The sequence below is a fragment of the Rattus norvegicus genome, chromosome 15, assembly GCF_021556685.1.
Source record: "Rattus norvegicus strain SHRSP/BbbUtx chromosome 15, alternate assembly SHRSP_T2T, whole genome shotgun sequence".
Taxonomy (NCBI): Eukaryota; Metazoa; Chordata; class Mammalia; order Rodentia; family Muridae; genus Rattus; species Rattus norvegicus.
The window spans coordinates 57,404,524-57,422,887 of record NC_141548.1 but is presented as its reverse complement, the minus strand read 5'-3'; the positions used below and the strand labels follow the sequence as shown (position 1 = coordinate 57,422,887).

The 18,364-nt window shown below is 47.5% G+C and overlaps 2 long non-coding RNA genes across 6 annotated transcripts in view; one reads left to right on the top strand and one right to left on the bottom strand.

The window, feature by feature from the left end:
• The first annotated feature begins 270 nt into the window (after window positions 1-270).
• LOC120097108 (uncharacterized) lies at window positions 271-8,694 on the top strand. Its single transcript, XR_015638970.1, has 4 exons — window positions 271-356; window positions 479-948; window positions 3,615-3,675; window positions 8,341-8,694. It is a non-coding gene; the product is annotated as an uncharacterized LOC120097108 (long non-coding RNA).
• LOC108352943 (uncharacterized) overlaps window positions 5,961-18,364 on the bottom strand; it is a 25,226-nt gene continuing 12,822 nt past the window's right edge. For all 5 annotated transcript variants that reach the window (XR_015638968.1, XR_015638966.1, XR_015638969.1 and 2 more), the window contains 2 exons: window positions 7,200-7,334; window positions 5,961-7,001 (listed from right to left, as the gene is read on the bottom strand). This is a non-coding gene — a long non-coding RNA (uncharacterized LOC108352943). The remainder of the gene's footprint in view (window positions 7,002-7,199; window positions 7,335-18,364) is intronic.

Below are 18,364 nucleotides of genomic sequence, written 5' to 3'. Positions count from 1 at the left end.
TGGGCCGAGAAACCCGAACACAAGGCACACTTGTTCCTAAACTCTGATAATTTTTCAGTCAGTGAGGCAGCTGTTGACCATGAGGGCATCAGTTTCTTTTCAACCCATCCCGGGGCTGAGGAGGCCAGTATAGAAAGCAAGGTTACATCCAATCTTGGCAAGGAGGGATACAGTCCACTGGGTCAGCACAGCAGGCCCTAAATTAGACGCAAGACCAGGACATTGTGGCAGAAAGTCCTTCATGCTGGTCAGAGGTCAATATAAGAAACACCAGAGAATGGCCATGATGTGAGCCTCTCTCCCACAGAGCATCATGGCCAACCCTTGAAACCTAGAATCCAAACAGCCCCTCGAAGGTAACAGTAGCATTCCTAAACACTGCCACCATGTGGCCATATGAAGATTAAACAAGAGGAGGCCCTGAAGGAGACTCTCAGAGAGCAGTCACAGCCAGTTTCCATTGTTACATCCCTTACAGACAACTCTATCCACCTTGATCACGAGTTCCTGTGTTTTGAGAACAAACCCCTCAAGCAAGATTATCAGCGGGAGCCCACCTACAAATGGCAGTGCTCAGAATCGGAACACGTGACACTTCTTGGGAGAGCAGCTCTAGGGGAGGCTATAAAACCAGTTCCAGTTCTGGTCTCAGGAAACTTCAGAGAGCTCTTGGGAAGAGGTATGTCTCTTCCCGGCCAGATCTGTAGTACTGTGTGTGGAAGAAAATTCTGGGAACTACATCGATCTCTCGAAGTTCCCATAGCACAGCTTGTGCCTTCCAGAATCAGTACACATAGTTCCAGCCAGGGGTGTTAATGGCTTGCCTCTTGATGGAATAAGAAAATGTCACCCAGGTAGATTCCTATAGCTGAGCCTGGGCACCTGAGCATGAAGAGGCTGGGCTCCACACTCGACGAGAATGCTGAACCCGGTGCTGCGACTGGATAGGTAAGGCACTCTTCCGGGCCGTTGTGTGGCCCATCAGTGCTGTCACGGTCTGGTTTATACGTCTCATCAATCCAGACTCTCTTACGTCTGTGCTCGAGTCAGGTTTCTTTGCTGTGGGTCATCTGTCGTGTCTTTGCTTGGTCAACTCTGCAGCTTGTCACACAGAGGAGCGAGCGCATGACTGGAGTTGCAGGTTTGCTAGATTAACTGTAGAGGAACAAGAGAACGAGTTCGTGCCAACCTCTTCACTGGTGATGACAATCACAGAATGATTTTCCATGGCGTCCTGTTTATCTACATTGCCCACATACTGTGAGGTGCAGACTAGAGTTTAGTTGGGACCTGAGGTTCGACTTAAATTAGGCAGACTAGAGAGAATGGGTATATATTTTACTTTAAAATATGTTTATTTTCTGATAGCTTTTAGTAAAATTAATTAGGGAGTAAAATCAATTAGAAAACCGATTGGAGTCTCTGATCTAACAGAATTCTGCTAAGGGCCAAGCCTATGACTACAAGTCCAGCATTTACTTGATTAAATACCATTTGTCGCGTTCCCTCAGGGACGCTGTACAGATATGAAAATGGTTGTAAGTTACACAAGCATCTTCATGCAGTGCAATTTTGTGTGTTGTAGATCATACATCAGTTATTTGCTACGGCTGCAGAAAGAAATCACTCCAAGCCTGTTAATCGAGAGGGCAAAAGAGATTTGAAATGATCCTCCAAGGACTCAAAGTACTCTGAACCAAGACAGGAATGTCAGAGGGAGGTTGTAAAGTAGATATGGTTTGAGCAAACCTATCTCACTTCGGGTGACTATTGCTGGGGTAAAACACCATGACCTAAACCTACTTGGGAAGGAAAGGGTTTATTTGGCTTACTCATCTGAGTCACAATCCACCACAGGAAGCCAAGGCAAGAACTCAAACTGGGCAGGAGCTTGGAGGCAGGAGCTGATGCAGAGGCCATGGAGGAGTGCTGCTTTCTGTTTTACCCAGACTGCTTTGTTATAGAACCCAGGACCACCAGCCCAGGCGTGACACTCGCCATGGGCTAAATCTTCCCACATCAACACTTATTAAGAAAACACCCTACAGGCTTACCCAGGGCCCTTTCTTAATGCCTCCTCTCATGACTCTAGCTTGTAGTGAGTTGACAGGAAAGTAACCAGTATAATTCCTTTCCCAAAGCAAGAAAGTATATTTGGAGAAAGGCATGCAGTTCAGACTAACCGGAGTAAGTAAGTCCTGGAGATAAAGCTTTGGGGAGATGTTATTTAAAAAAAAAAAAAACAAAAACTACAGAATCTCAGCCAGAATTTGGTCAGAATCTATAGGCCTGAAACAGGTGAAATACCGGAGAGGTGTAATAACAGATTAAAAATAAAATCATTGGAACACTAATGAAGAGATAGCAAAGCCACCTTGAGACTTAAGCCATCAGAAACTGTACCCGCCCACAGAGGCAGACTACGTTCTGGGAGTTCCCAGGGATTTAGATCTCTTGTAAATATTGTTCAGTGCGAGTGGGGTTCATAAGGTCTGTCCATCCAAAGCTAAAACTACAAGGAACAGCACAGAACCAGGCCACACAGTCTGTGTTGGACCAGAAGGTAAACCCTGGCTTCTGCCTTCTTTCTTCCAGTCTCTCAACAGGACACTGGCCAAAACAGTAGGAGCCAACTGGCACGGGAGCCTGAGAAATGCAGTTTGTACGGGAAGGTCAGGGAGCAGCAGGACCAGGCTTCACTCAGCACACCAAGAGTTTGGAGAATCGGTTATGTTCACTGTGTACAAGCTAGATACCCAACTCCGGATCCCTAAAGCATTTACAGGTTTACCTCTGTGACCAAAGGACTCTGCAGATGTCATTGTTGAGATGGGGAAGTCATGCTGTATTCCTTGTTCAGATTGGCCTACAGAATAACGGCGCTCCTTACAAGAGGGGCTGAGGCGTAGTCAGAGACAAGAGGATGGCGAGATTCCCAAAGCAGAGGCCAGAATGGTGCGCTCTAAAGATAAGAAGGAGCCACAAGCCAGGATCACAGACAGCCTCACCAACTGGAGAAGAAACGCATAATTCTCCAGAACTTGAGAAGGGGCTGGCCTTGCAACAGCTTGGCTTTAGACAGCTGAAAACAGTCTTAACACTTTGAGTTTCCAGGACTGTAAGAGGGTAAAAGTGGGCTGCGTTATGCCAGGGAGTCTGTGGAGATTTGTCACAGTAACAATGGAGAACTGGTACAGTGTATCAGACTGTATGAGCCTGAGGAATAAATTATGCTGAGTTCATTTGCATTCTTTCCCGGATACACAAAAGGCAGGTTGTCCTACAGCCTCCTGCAGATGGGGTTGCCAGGGATGTGCAGGCATGGTGCTGGGTTACTAACTCCTTACCTAACTCCTTACCTCCGGGATCCACACAGGTGCACCCAACACCACAGCCTTGCTTCTGAGACGCTCCTAGTGCTTACATCCAAGACCATCGGAAAATCTTTCCTTCTTTTTCTCCTCTTCTTTCCCACCTCTTCTTTCTCTCTCTCTCTCTCTCCTTTCTCCCCTCCTCCTCTCCCCCCTCCGTTTCTCCTTTCTCCCTCCTTTTTCTCCCCCTTCTTCCCTCCTCTCCCCCATTTCAAGCCCCTTGTCTCTCTTCCTTCCATGCAGGAGACCTCCCAGCCTGTGAAGCCTCACCCTCCTCCTGGGCCTCAAGCCTTCAGCCAGAAAGGTCAGTGTTTATTTATCTTGTGTGTAGGCTGTCTTCCTGAGGTAACCCACAGCTTGTCTGAAGGAATGTGAGAGTGGGGGTGAGAGCCAGGTAGGAGAGGTTCCCTGGTAAAGCTGTAGTCTCCAGGAAGAACGCTGTTGTTTGTGTGAAGACCTAGCTGCCTGTGGATTATTTACACTCAAGAAATAAATGCTGGGGCTGGAGAGATGGCTCAGTGGTTAAGAGCACGGACTGCTTTTCCAGAGGTCCTGAGTTCAAATCCCAGCAATCACATGATGGCTCACAACCAATGGGAACTGATGCCCTTTTCTGGTGTGTCTGAAGATAGCTACAGTGTACGTATATATAATAAAGGAAGGGTTTGGGGGGTTATTGACCAAATAGGAAGGGTTTGGGGGGTACTGACCAAAACCAGTGGGAATGGTGACAGTAAGATTCTGCTATGGTTTCTGGAGCAGGATTGCAAATGCCTGCAACAGATTGCTCCTTTCCCCAGGGTCCCCATCAGTGTCTGACTTCGAGGCTCTTACTCTTCCCCATAGTGTCCCCTGCTTCTCATGGCTGAGCACTTCCTGGACGCCATATTTTGTTCTGGATGATTCGTAAACCCCTTGCTTTACAATTCACTGTACCTCTTTTACAAACCGAGTCACAGGACAGCTGAGGACGCTGACATCCAGCTCACACCCATCTGACTGTAAGGTGAAGCCTTGTCCCCTGCCCTTTGAATTCTAACTTGATGTCGTTTTTCCATAACACATCATAGAGAGCTGTATCCCCCCAACATTATTTGTAAAGATTTAGCCCTTAAAAGCATACCTAGCTTCTACCCACTTGGTGCCAGCAACAAATCGTGGCGATCTAAACTGTCTCCAGATACTGCAAATGCACCCCGGGGGGGAGAAGAATCGAAGCCCCCTTCTCACTTAATAATTTCGCCTGTGCATACGTGGTCTGACCTTACCAAGATTCCTGCCTCCTTACATCTCAACTTCCTATAGGCCAGGGTGGGAAAATCAATTCTGGGCTGGCGAGATGGCTCAGCGGGTGAGGGGACTGAAGCCAAGCCTGACGACCTGGCTTCAATCCCTGGACCCCACATAGTAGATTGTTCTTGTTGGTTGCCCTCTGGCTTCCATTTGAGTGCCACAGCCTGAGTATCCACACTCATAGACACAAACGCAATCCAGCAATCAGTAAATAAATGTAAAAGCAAACAAACAAAAACAACAACAAAAAAACCCACAATTTAAAAAAAAAGAAATTTAAGTCTGAAAATGTGTGTTTATGTACTCATTGATACCAAACAGTCATCAGTGGAATTCCTTTTGTGAGCTGTGGCTAAATATCCAAAATGGCAGCTTGTCCACTGGATCCCCCTCCCTCCACTACAGCAAGACCATTTATGACCGCAGTGCTTAACCTTCCTAACACTGTGACCCTTTAATAGGTTCCTCATGCGGTGGTGACCCTCAACCAGAAAAGTATTTTCATTGTTACCTCATAACTGTACTTTTTGCTACTGTTACAAGTTGTAATGTAAATATTTTGGAGATAGAAGTTTGCCAACAGGTTGGTGACCCACAGGTTGGCAACCTCTGATTTATGAGATGGTGCCTCCTGTGGACTTTCTGGAAAAGGAATTGTTTGGTTGGTTATCTGGGTGGATTTTTTTGGGCTATATCAACACTAACCTTTGCCTGTTGGTAGCAATAAAACAAAGAACTTAATGATAAAAAGTGGGCAACAACTATGTAACAGTGCACAGAAAAGGGGGAATAACCAATAAAAAAAATCTGGTTGCTTCTATGGGTGACAGCTATGGTTCTGTGGGCTCAGAGGGACTGTGGAGGACACATCACAGGTTTGGCCTTATGGGCTGGAATGCTTGAGTGTCCATCCACAGCTGCCATGACTCAATGGCCCAGGCTGGCCCTCGGGATTGCTACCTCTGTAGTACCTCAGGTCTGGTGCTCATGTGACCAACCTCGTCCTTCAGGCCGAGAAGGCCCTCAGTCTGAGAAGCTGGCCTCCAGCATGCTCAGCCAGAGTTGTTCTGGGTATCTTTGACTGTGTAAGAAATTCCCTCAGAGGCTGGATGGATGGCTCAGCAGCTAAGAGCACTGACTGCTCTTCCAGAGGTCCTGAGTTCAATTCCCAGCATCCACATGGTGGCTCACAACCATCTGTAATGGGATGCAATGCCTTCTGAAGAGAGCAATCGTGTACTCACACTAAATAAATAAATAAATAAATAAATAAATAAATAAATAAATCTTAAAAAGAAATTCCCCAGAAGCTTTAGTGACCCATGTAGCACATGTTCATCACGGCACAGTACTGTGGGGCAAGGACCTGACTGAGGCCTGCAAGGTGGTTCTGCCCCGGAACCCCGGTGGGTATCATGTGGCCTGAGACTAGGATTTTAGGCTTTGGCCTTGATGGGGAGAGTCCACATCTCACCTCGCTCAGGATTCCATGCCTCACAGGCTAAAACCCTAAGACCTTCAGATCCTTACTCTTTGTTGATCAGAGACTTGTTCAGTTTGTAGCTCTATGCATCCTTAGTAGGGATGCTCAAGACATGGCTGTTGGCTTCCCTGGGATGCAACTCACACTCAGGCTGTCTTGTCACTCTCCTGCATCTTCTTCACTCTCTGGAAACTCCATTCATTGGGAATGAGCTGATAAATCCATCCATCACCGGAAGGCGGGCTGCTCTGGGGCAAGGAACAGGAGCCATTCTCAGAGATCTCTAAAGGTGGGGGCATGGCATATCTGGGGCATTGGAAAGAGTCCTTCACTTTCTCAGCAAGCCTGATGATTACCTGAACTGAGTGACAGACTGGCCCCACGCTAAGTCAGCTCTCACACGCAGCCCATCCACAGAGCTCTGCTTGCCCAGGAAGCACAGGCAGATCTGATCCCTCCCACGTGTGCTCCTTAGCTCCTCCTCTGAGCCAGGGTCAGATTGCAGCTGTCACCTTCTCAATGCTCCCTCTCCCTCTGTCTGTCTTCCTGACCCTCTGTTCCCAGTGTGGTAGCAGCCACGGTCTTTTTTAGTTTTCTTTTTCTTCTTCTTTTTTTTTTTTTTAATAAACCACACTGTCATCCATCATCCAATGCTTCTCTGCTGAAACCTCTCCACTGCTTGAATGATAAAAGTTGGGCTGGGGTGGAAACTGGTTTCTGCTCCTCATGGTTCTCTCTTCTTCATGCTCTTCTGCTCTTTCTGCCGTACTGGCCCCTTCTTCTCTTGACTGCTCCAGGAATGTTCTCAGTTCCTCATGGCTTTGGTACTTCCTGTCTCTGCCTCAGTAGGTACCCTGTGGATATGAACATGGCCAACGTGAAGGTTAATCTTGGCTGTCAACTAGGCGACATGGCTCTGAGTGGGCTTGGGAGTACATTTCCAGGAAAGGTTAACCGAGGAGGGAAGACCTTCCCTAAGTGGGCAGCACCCTGTGGAAGATTCCTAAATATAAAGAAGTCGGAGGGATTTAAAGATCTGTTTGCCTGCTCACCTGCACTCCAAGTAAATGCATCTGCCTTATTGCTGCTGCTGCTGCTGCTGCTGCTGCTGCTGCTGCTGCTGCTGCTGCTGCTGCTGCTACACTTCACTGGCATCAGAACCCAGTTTCTTTAGCCTTCAATGTAAACTAAAAAAAGACCATCAGCTCAACAGGAACCCACCAGACATTCAGCACCAGACTGGAACTGTGGCTTGCAGGCCATGGGCTGAGCAGCAGTATACAGACGACATTGTTGGACTGCCTAGCCCACATCGTATTAACACATCTCATAACCCCCATTGTAGTGTATATTCATCTTGTGTTTCTGTTCCTCTAGAGGACTCTGATGAATTCAGCTCACCACTTTAAGCCTTGGCTTTACTTTGCCATCAAGCCCTTTCTTGAGAATCCCATTTGGAATTCTGACACCATCTCCAAGTCCATTTGAATTTTTATTTTCTCCAACGCTCTCATCACTTTGAATACACTTTACTTACTGTAAGCCTTCCCTACCTCCAAGACTAGGGATTTGTATCTGCTAATGCTCACTCCCTAGCATCTAGGATCTAGAGTTCTTCCTGACACATGTAGGTACCCAATAATTGTTTGATGAGGGGTTGGGGATTTAGCTCAGTGGTAGAGCACTTGCCTAGCAAGCACAAGGCCCTGGGTTCGGTCCCCAGCTCCGAAAAAAAAAAAGAAAAAAAAATAATTGTTTGATGAACTAATGCATGAATGAGTTCCCCTGCTAATCTCAGCCACATACTTACAGTGTCCACATCCTTCTTTGATAAGATGTTGGCTATCTAAAAAGCCTCAAAGATAGAAGGCACATCGCCCAGGATCTGTATCCTTTGGTCCTCAGAACTTGTAGCAGTGTCCCATGAGCCTAATCTCCTCCCATCTGTCCTAGCCCTGTCACGGATACGACATCCAGGTTAAGATGTGGAGTCCAAAATGGCAGCCTCTCCAAGTCACCTGCTATCAAGGGTCCTTAGAGATTCTAGGCATTTCTCTCTTCCCTGAACTTGTCATGCACCGCAAGGGAGGAAAATCTCCCAACTCTCAGACCAAACCCTTTCTGTTGGCAGAGAATGCCAGCTGCTCAGAAAGAGCCCGGCTCACGAGCTTCCATTCCAACTCATTCTTCTAGCTCTGTCTTATTCATCACCACGAGAGCAATGACTTCCGGGTCACCGTTCCAGTGCACTCAGAATCTGGAGACCGAGGAGAATGCAAAGAAGCAGAGGAGGAAGGTGATGTAGTTGATAGGAGGGGATTGGTTCTCCCTCTTCAGGGACTTCGTCAATTTTGTCTCCAGGGGTTCCAAGAATTAACACTTGAACTGACACATACATTAAGAATGAAATGTGATGTGTGCATGCAGTTCAACACCACTAAGCCATGGTGACACCACACAAACCACACCGACACCACACCACAGCTGTGTGCACCATCATGGATAAGTTTGAAAGCATTCCGTTAAGTAAAGACCACGTGACGTATGATCCCACTGACAACAATGTCCTGAAGTGTGTCGGTGTCGGGGAGGCAGAGAGTGACTCTTAGGGCACGTGAGGCTCTTTGAGATGCTGAGAACACTCCTCGAGTTGTGGATGTAATAGGTCAGTGGTAGGAGTTGGGGATTTAGCTCAGTGGTAGAGCGCTTGCCTAGCAAGCACAAGCACAAGTAAGCCCTGGGTTCAGTCCCCAGCTCTGGAAAAAAAAAAAATAGGTCAGTGGTAAAGCACTTGCCGAGCACCTTGTGGGAAGGGCTGGACCCAACCTCAGTACCACAAAAAGGAGAGAAAAGGAGAAGAGGTGGGAAAGGAGAAATGGGGAGGGGAAGAAAAAAACAGGAAAAGGGAGAGGAGAAGGGAGGGGAAGGAAGAAGCAGGGAAGAGGAGAAAAACAGGAAGAGAAAGGGAGAGGGGAGGGGAGGGAAGGGAAGAAGGCAAAGGAAAAGATGGGGAGGAAGAGGAAGATCCACTTAGTTGTCACGATAGTCAAATAGCTGAGAGTAGACTAGAACCAGTGAATGCCAGATTTTAAATAGGTGGCTTGTATGGTGCATGAACTGTATTTTAATTAAAAAATGACGTCACAGCCCACTCTAGAGGAGAGGCACAGAGGCGGATGGAAGTTGATGCTTGTTAGCTGCCCTGGGTTCTCACACGCCGCTTTCAAAGTCAAGCCACGGTTAACTTAGTATTCAAAACTGCTCTTTTTCTTAAGCACCCCCAGACTACATAAGCTGTACATTCAGGGTAATCCAGCCATGCCTAGATGGGCATGCATTTCCTGTAACCATGCCAGAGATGTTTTTGTTTTTCGAGTCAGGGTCTCTCTGTAGCCCTGTAGACCAGGCTGGCCTCAAACTCAGAGATCCACCCGCCTCTGCCTTGGGAGTGCTGGGATTAAAAGTGCGCACCACCACCACCTGCTAGAGATATTTTAAGGTTTGGTGTTCCTCCCCTGAGCAGCAGGGGGAAATAGAGTCACTGAGTCTCTTGGGAAGTCCTCTCACATCAGCCTCCAATGAAAGGACATGTGACTGACTGCAAGCAGAATCTGATCACAAGTTGGGCTCTAATAATTCAGAAGCTTGTCTGGGCTTGAGAGAGAGGAAGGGGTAGGGGAGGCACAGGCAGAAGCCTGTGCAGGAGCTGTCTCTAGGATTTGGATCCTCCACAGTCACTCTAAGAGGCTGCTCAGTGGCTCCATGGGGGCCCAGCCAGAAACCCAACTAGACTATTATTAGGTTTCCATCTGTGGCTTGACTTTACGCCTCTTGGAGTCACGTTTGTCTCTCGTATTTAAGGAACAAAAATGGCAGCAACTTCCTAGCACACAGAGGAAGGTGGCTCCAGTTCCTTCTCATGAGGTATCTGAGGAGGAGGAACTAGACTCAGACGTGGTCCTGACAAAGTTCTGAGCACAGAGTCAAGCCAGAGGCACAAAGGGAGAAGAGCCCTGCAGACCTGTCCCTGCTGCGCTCAGGGGCAGGTGCCCATCAAAGGTCTGGGCTGATGCACCTGCCTGGAGTGTGGGGCAATCTCCAGCCTCAGGGACAAGTGACTCAGACTCTGGGCTTAGGGAGGGGCCCTCTTTCTAGGCCCCAAAAAAGATTCAAGGAGACAGAGTGCAGGATACCTGTGCACTTGCCCTCCAGGAAAGAGAACTTCTCTGGAAATTAGAGCCTGCCTCTCCTCCCTCTACCCCATTTAGCCTGGATCTGCTACAGAGAGTCAAGCACACTAAAACCCAGCCTCGGGGAAGAGAAAGGAAATGCCTTGCTTTTCCACTGAGAAAATACCTTCCTGGTGGCTTGTCAAGAGATGTCCTTCTGAAGGCACTAAGAGCCACCTTTCTGGCTCCAGGCTTCTGCCTGTGTGGGACTCTGCAGGGGATCAGTAGCCAGTGCAAATCACATTTGTGGTTAAAGTTCACTTCTTCTATCAAAACTATTAATGTCATGCCTTTGCCTTAGGGACTTAATGCCTGGGGTTCCCACCCCACCAAAATGATGTGTGCTTTCAAATGCTTAAATGCCAAAACAATACACAGACTTCAGTAACATTACACACTTCAGCAGTACATTACACACAGCGAGAAAGGCTACGGCTACGGCAGTGTGCAGCTGGACCTGCTCCTAGACCCTGGTATGCCTCTCCCACTCCCCAGAGAGAAGGCAGTCATTACCCAGGAGACTCCTGGCTGTAAATACCACTTGAGGAGTCTCTCCTGGGGGAACTAGAATGTCCATCTAGAACTTCCCAGCAAGACAGACAACAAGTGTCTTTTACCAGCCTTGAAACTTCTCATGGGTATAGGCTAGCTGCCAGTTTTAGGTAGGAGCCATGGAGGCTCAGAGAAGTTGAGAAATTTGTTCAAACCCACCCAGCTGTTATGTGAGAGAAAGGGGTTTTCCTGAAGGCCAGTCTTCAGAGTGAGCTCTAGGCCAGCCTGGTCTACACAGTGAGTTCTAGGCCAGCCAGTTCTAGGCCTCCCTCAAGCCATTCCTCTCAAAAGAGTGAGTTAGGATCCTACCTGCGCATAGCAGTTCGCCTGGCCCCTCCCCTCTGTTATTTCCCGTCAGACTGTAGTCTCTCTCCAACCTGTGATGCTGTCTGTCCTGAGACAGTACCAGTGCCAGATGCTTTGACCCCCAACGCTTCTGTGTTGATTTTTAAAGTATGATGTCCTTCAAACTTAATTCATTGTAAACTGGTGCAATTTCATACTTGGAGGCATTTTTAAAAGGCATTTCTTCATGAACTCCCTGGAGCCTCAGGGATTGTTACACAGCAGATGGACTAAGATGTGGTTTACATCACTTTATTTCATTCAGCAGACAAATGAATGGATTTCATTTTAACGTTTTCACACACGTATACCCTTGTACTTCTCATGTTACCCCTCTGTGACAATAATGCACTAAACCCCTGAAACCGTACGTAAGCCAGGCCCACGTAAGAGACACTGTGGTCATGGTGTCTCTTCACAGTCATAGAACACTGACTGAGACAGAAGATGAGGTATTTTATTTTTGTTCCTCATCCTGCTCTCTTGTTCTCCAATGTCTCTTTAGATCATTTACTCCTCCCACAAAGCCCCCTGTTGTCATGGTGAAACACCACTGCTGCGGGGTCTGGTCTCTTGGCGTGTTCTCCTCCTAGAGGGCTCACTTCTAATACTATGGCATATTTTTTAGATTTTATCTTACTTTTTAATTGTGAGTGTTCATGTACATGTGTGTGTGCATGTTCCTGTTGAGTGTGTATGTGTGCATGTGTGTACACGTATGTGTATGTGTGTGTGGTGTGTGTACATGTAGGGTGTGTGTATGTGTGGTGTGTGTACATGTAGGGTGTGTGTGTATATGTGGTGTGTGCATGTGTGTGTACACGTGTGTGTGATGTGTGTGTGGTATATGTACATGTGTGTGTATGTGGTGTGTGTATATGCGTGTGGTGTGTATACATGTATTGTGTGTGTATGTGTGTGTGTACATGTGTGGTGTGTGTGGTATGTGTATGTGTGTGCATGTGTTTGTGGCCAGAGGTTAACATCAGAGTTTTCTTGCATTGTTCTCCACTCTGTCTACTGAGTCAGGGTCTCTCCCTGAAGCCCGAACTCATAGATTCAGCCAGTGTACCCCTCTGATTTACCCTGGGACCCCTGTCTCCAGCTCCTGAGTGCCTGGACTACAGAATGCCACACCCACCTGGATCCCAGCTCTACATCTGCCTCAGCCCTCCTGCCACTGCCCTCCAGCGCTGCCCTTACTGATAGCCACCATGCTTCCTCTCTTCTCTCCGGCTTCATTCCGGCCCATTACTGCTCTCTACATGGAAAATGCACTTATTTATTGTCTGTCTATCCCACTGGAGCATAAACTACCAGGAGGAGGAGGAGGACTTCACCAACAGGTGTCCCCATAGCTTTCTGGGAGTGTCTGAGACCCAGGATGACTTTAGTAAATGCCTGCTCAGTGAGTGAACACAAAGTTCCTGATTCCTAAAGAAGGTAACTCCAGCAGTTTACCGTGACTTCCAATCCAACTTCAGCATAACACAGATTTTTTAAGAACTAATATTTCCTAGATCCTTACAAAATATTCTTACTACAGATGGAAAGTTCTTCACAGCACTCACTGGGTATAGATACTTGACAATTTGTCAACAAACTGAACACATAAACATGCATGTGCAAGACTGTCTCTCAAGCTCTGTTTAAATAAGAACATGAGGCCATCTCAAAGGGACAACAGACAGAGTAAACTACCCATGAAAAGGCTACAGTTGCCCCAAACTGAGAACGGTATGGTCCCTCCAAAAGAAAAGATTCTTGCAGAGAAAAGTACCTAAATCTTTCCAAATCGATGGTATAAGTCCTGCTCATAGGGGCTGGGGTGCAGCTGGGGTGCAGCTGGGTGAGGCTGGGTGGGAGAGCACCTGCCTAGCATGCACAAGGGGAGGGAGGGGGCGGAGAAGGCAGAAGATGGTCAAGAGCTAGACCAAACGGGGACTGTGCACAGTTAGATCCCGCTGTACAGTAAGGTGGCTGCAGGAGGTCAGAGAAAGATGCACACTCTACTAGGAAGGAAGCTTCTACGACGCTTCCTATAAGCAGAGAGTATAGCACAAACAGAAAGTTGCCCAAATGATTGCTTCACAGGGCATCTGTGTAGAACTGCTAAAGCAGATGATGACGCCATCAACCCGGGTGCTTGGGGAAGCAATGGTAACTCTATAGAAGGAAGTAATGTCACTTAGCATTTCTAAGCATTATGGTAATTTTCAAGTATGCACAAAACTATCATGGAGAACAGAATAGTGAACTCCAGCTACCATTGCCCAACTATAACCAGCAGACACTCCGTTCTCCCACTAAGTGAGTTATTCTGAAGCCAGTCCCAGATGTCACATAATGCCATCCTTCCTCACTCTCTCTCTCCTCTCCCCCTACATCTCTTCCCTCCCTGTCCTTTACCCCTACACTCTGTTTATGAAAAATATAGAATATTTGTCTTTTTCAGGCTGCCTTATTGCACTTAAGAGATAATACAGATGAGCAGATAATGAAACTGTGATATATTTATCTATATATATATCACAGTATCTAACCGCATAGATAGATTTAGATCAGATATACATTAAATATACATTAGATATACATACACATACATATATAGATATATATAGATTAGATACAGAGACAGAGATAGATAATGTGGCCAGAAAGAACGAAGTCAAGCCACTTGCAAGAAAATAGGTGGGTCTGCGTGCATGCCTGTGCCCCAGTGCATTTATGGAGGACAAGTCGTGAGAGTTGGTTCTCGCCTTCTGTTGTGCCAGTCTCAGAAGTGGGCTCTCTGGCCTCAGCTTGGCAACAGGCCACTATTTTTAGCTTTTTGAGGAACACCAGTCCTCCTGGCTATACCAATTTATATCACAACATTTCAGCATGTGTCTCTTAAGTTTAGGTTCACAGCTCACTTTAAAAATTAACCTCGGGAAAAAAAAATTAACCTCGGGTAGTTTATTTTTATTTTAATGTCTTTATTGAAGTAGGATGCCTGTCATTGGGCCACTTCTCCTCATCTGCTCAAGGCCACCTGGCCACAGAGCAAGACAACCAGGCTTTGTGGGGAGGCTGGTTTCCCGCTGGGTCAGAGTGTGATTCTGGGCCTAGCCCTGAACTCTTCAAACCTAATCTGTGAGAAGAGGACAAAAACAGCCTCTCCCTTGTGGGGTTTTTTTACAAAGGAGGAAATGAGTTCATGTTTACATTCACTCAGAGAAGGAATGAGCACACACCAGGCCTGCAGAATCTATTAATTTCTGTTACTGTTGGAAAGTTGGGGATGAGGCTTCAAAACAGAATTAATTTTAAGAGTTGGGATTTTTCTAAGATATCTGAGGGTTTCTGCTTCAATCAAGCCCATCGCTAAAACTGCCGGGCAGATTCTGATGGTTGGTTTTAAGTATCTGCACAGAAACAGCCACCAGCAACGATCTGTCTAGGCTTCAATCAGACACATCACTCAAAAATGTGTGACTTTTTGTTATGATGCAAATTCGGACACCTCGGTCAGCAGTGTCTTTAAAAATAAGCTAAATCCTAATTAAAGACCTCACTGAGGTGGATGAGGTCTGATGCAGAGGAACAGAACACATGACTGTCTTGGGGATTAATCGAACTGTAATGGATTCCACGTCGGCTGAGATGAAAGAACACAGACGATGAGAACTGAGCAGCCCAAAGCACTGAGAACAACAGGAAAAGGTGGAGAGAAAAACCCAAGGTTTCACAGAAAGGAACAGAAAGGAAATCTAAAGACAACAGATTAAGTCTAAAGGAGTAAAAGAAACTAAAACAAACACTCCCTGGACAGAAAAGCATAGGGAGAGAGAGATACTGCTGACCAAAACCATAAGGCAGCGAATGGATAGCCTGAGCGTGTTTAGAGAGCGAGGCGCTGTCACCCCTGCGTCCCCGGGCACCGCATGGCATCAAAAGCTGTGCTTGGTTGACTTTTATGCTCCTCACTGCATCCAGGAGCTGAGCTTGTCAGAAGGTAGGACTGCCGTTCCCACGGCCTCTGTTCCCTCTCGGGGACACCTCCTCAGACCCCACGGCATCTCACTGGTTCCGTTCATCAGAGAGACACCTGCTGTCTCCAGCCTGACCAGGGGAGCCTACAGGAGCTGTCAGATCGCCCACTCCCCCCACCCCGGCATCTCCACTTTGCAGCTCCAGAGAACAAGGGCTGGCCTAAGTCCCCGCACCCTCAGCCTCTGGCACAATTGCTCCTCGGCTAGCATTCCATCAGATGCTAAGGTGCACGTAGTGTTTTGGAAAAGACTAAAGGATAGTAAATCCTACCTCTGCTCTGGCTGAAAAAAAAAAAATAAAGTTAGTTTTCTGTAAAATAATCCCAAGCAGATCTGGAACTCATTATTATGCTACATTATTATGTTTAAAAAAAGAAAAAGAAAGAAAAAACCCACTGCTTTATTCACCACAGGATGAATAAAGCAGTTGTCCATCAATGGATGACTGGATAATGAAAATGTGGTTCATATAAAAATGAAATATTTCTCAGCTCTAAAGTAAAAAGTGAAGTTTGAAAATGTGCAGGACAGACTTAGAATGTGTAATAAGGTGAGGCCACACAATCTCAGGAAGGAAAACCTGTGTTCTCGCTTGTTGTCGCTAGAGAGTAAGAAATGCTCTCATTCAATGCATGTATCTGTGTAAACATACATACACATACATACATGTGGGCGCAGCGTAACAGAAGACAGGCTAAGGAAAGGACCACAGGTAACAAGCTTAAGTTACGAAAGAGGAGGTAAAACTAATCGTTTTTCCATTTCTAAATTTTGGGTTTGGGTGGTAGATATGTGCACACATGTATTTGACACTGAGTGTGCAAGCTTTGATGTGGCCCTGCACAGCTTCCGTTCTGAATGCCTGTGGAGTACAGTACCTGTACAGGAGCCACTGAGCTGTACAGACACTTGGGTCTGATTGATTTTGGTGGGTCACGTTCTTCCAAGTTTCTTAATAATAAAACGTATACATTAACAGATTTTTCATCAAAATGTAAAGATTTGATGTTTCCATACCAGAAGATACTTGGAGGATGAATGTCCTTTCTGTGGGTCAGTCACACACTTGCGCTTACACCGACAGCCCCAGCCCCTGATAAAATCTTACTGCATCTTGAGCTCGGAACTGGAGCCATGGGGTGTAATTGCCTAAGGTGATTAATTGCCTAAGGTGATGTGCTTCAGCTGGTCCTGCTCCTCACCCCTCCCATCCCCCCCTGACTCCCACCCCACCCTACCCCACCCTATCCCACCCTACCTCTACCCTACCCTACCCCACTTTATCCCACCCTGTTGTTGTAAAAATATAAAAATAAAAAAATATTGTCTTTTACCCTCTAGGTCCTCACTGTGGTGCCCAGATATCTGCTAGATATCTTGGCGGAAACACAGCCCAGACACACTTTCCGACACTCAACCCCCCACATAAAAGAACACACAACACAATAACCTTTGACCCAATTGATAAGATATAATTGCCCACTTAAACATACAAAGCCTGGTACCATCCATCCCTTGAGAACATTAATAACAACCTGCAAATACACAGAGCAGAATCTTTTTTTTTTTTTTTTTTTTTTTTTTTTTACAGAGCAGAATCTTAACGTCGCCTGCCATCTTGTCCTGCCACGGCTCCTCTGCCCCTCTCTCCCCGTCTCCTCCTCTTCCTTCAAACTTCTCTCCCGCCCATCCTTCCTTCTCCTCCAATGACAGGCCTCCTTCTATCCTGTACCTGCCCCTCACCTATACTTTACAAACTCAATGGGGAGAAGGTTCTGATCAAATCACCTGATTCCCGAGATTGTGACTAGGCAGCTGTCCTAGAGGCAGTGGAATTAGCATCAAAATACAGATAACTCCAGGGCAAACCACAGCACCACCCTACCTCTACCCTACCCTACCCCAACCCAACCCCCACCCTACCCCATCCTACCTCTACCCTACCCTACCCCAACCCAACCCCACCCTACCCCACCCTACCTCTACCCTACCCTACCCCACCCTACCTCTACCCTACCCTACCCCAACCCAACCCCACCCTACCCCACCCTACCTCTACCCTACCCTACCCCAACCCAACCCCACCCTACCCCACCCTACCTCTACCCTACCCCAACCCAACCCCACCCTACCCCACCCTACCTCTACCCTACCCTACCCCAACCCAACCCCCACCCTACCCCACCCTACCTCTACCCTACCCTACCCCAACCCAACCCCCACACTACCCCATCCTACCTCTACCCTACCCTACCCCAACCCAACCCCCACCCTACCCCACCCTACCTCTACCCTACCCTACCCCAACCCAACCCCCACCCTACCCCACCCTACCTCTACCCTACCCTACCCCAACCCAACCCCCACACTACCCCATCCTACCTCTACCCTACCCTACCCCAACCCAACCCCCACCCTACCCCACCCTACCTCTACCCTACCCTACCCCAACCCAACCCCCACCCTACCCCACCCTACCTCTACCCTACCCTACCCCAACCCAACCCCCACCCTACCCCACCCTACCTCTACCCTACCCTACCCCAACCCAACCCCACCCTACCCCACCCTACCTCTACTCTACCCTACCCCAACCCAACCCCCACCCTACCCCACCCTACCTCTACCCTACCCTACCCCAACCCAACCCCCACCCTACCCTCACCCCATCCGCCCTATCCCCATAACACCCTACTGCCACCCCCATCCTCATCCTTTGCATCTTCTTAAGACGAGGGCTTGATATATAACCCAGGCTAGCCTCAAACTCTTAATCCTCCCATCTGGGTCTCCCAAGTGCTGGGATAGTAGACATATGGCATCATACTCAGAAAGGAAGATTCTTCACACACACACACACACACACACACACACACACACACACACACACACACTTGAGGGGTTAGAAATGTTGTTGAACAGATTCCCACTTTCTCGACATTTAAGCTTAACCCCGTCTTGCCCATGTGCTCAGTGACTGTTGGGAGTAGTGACAAGCAGCTGCACGGACAGGAGACCAAGAGACCAGGCATGGGCAGTCAGTATCAGGAGTGGGCC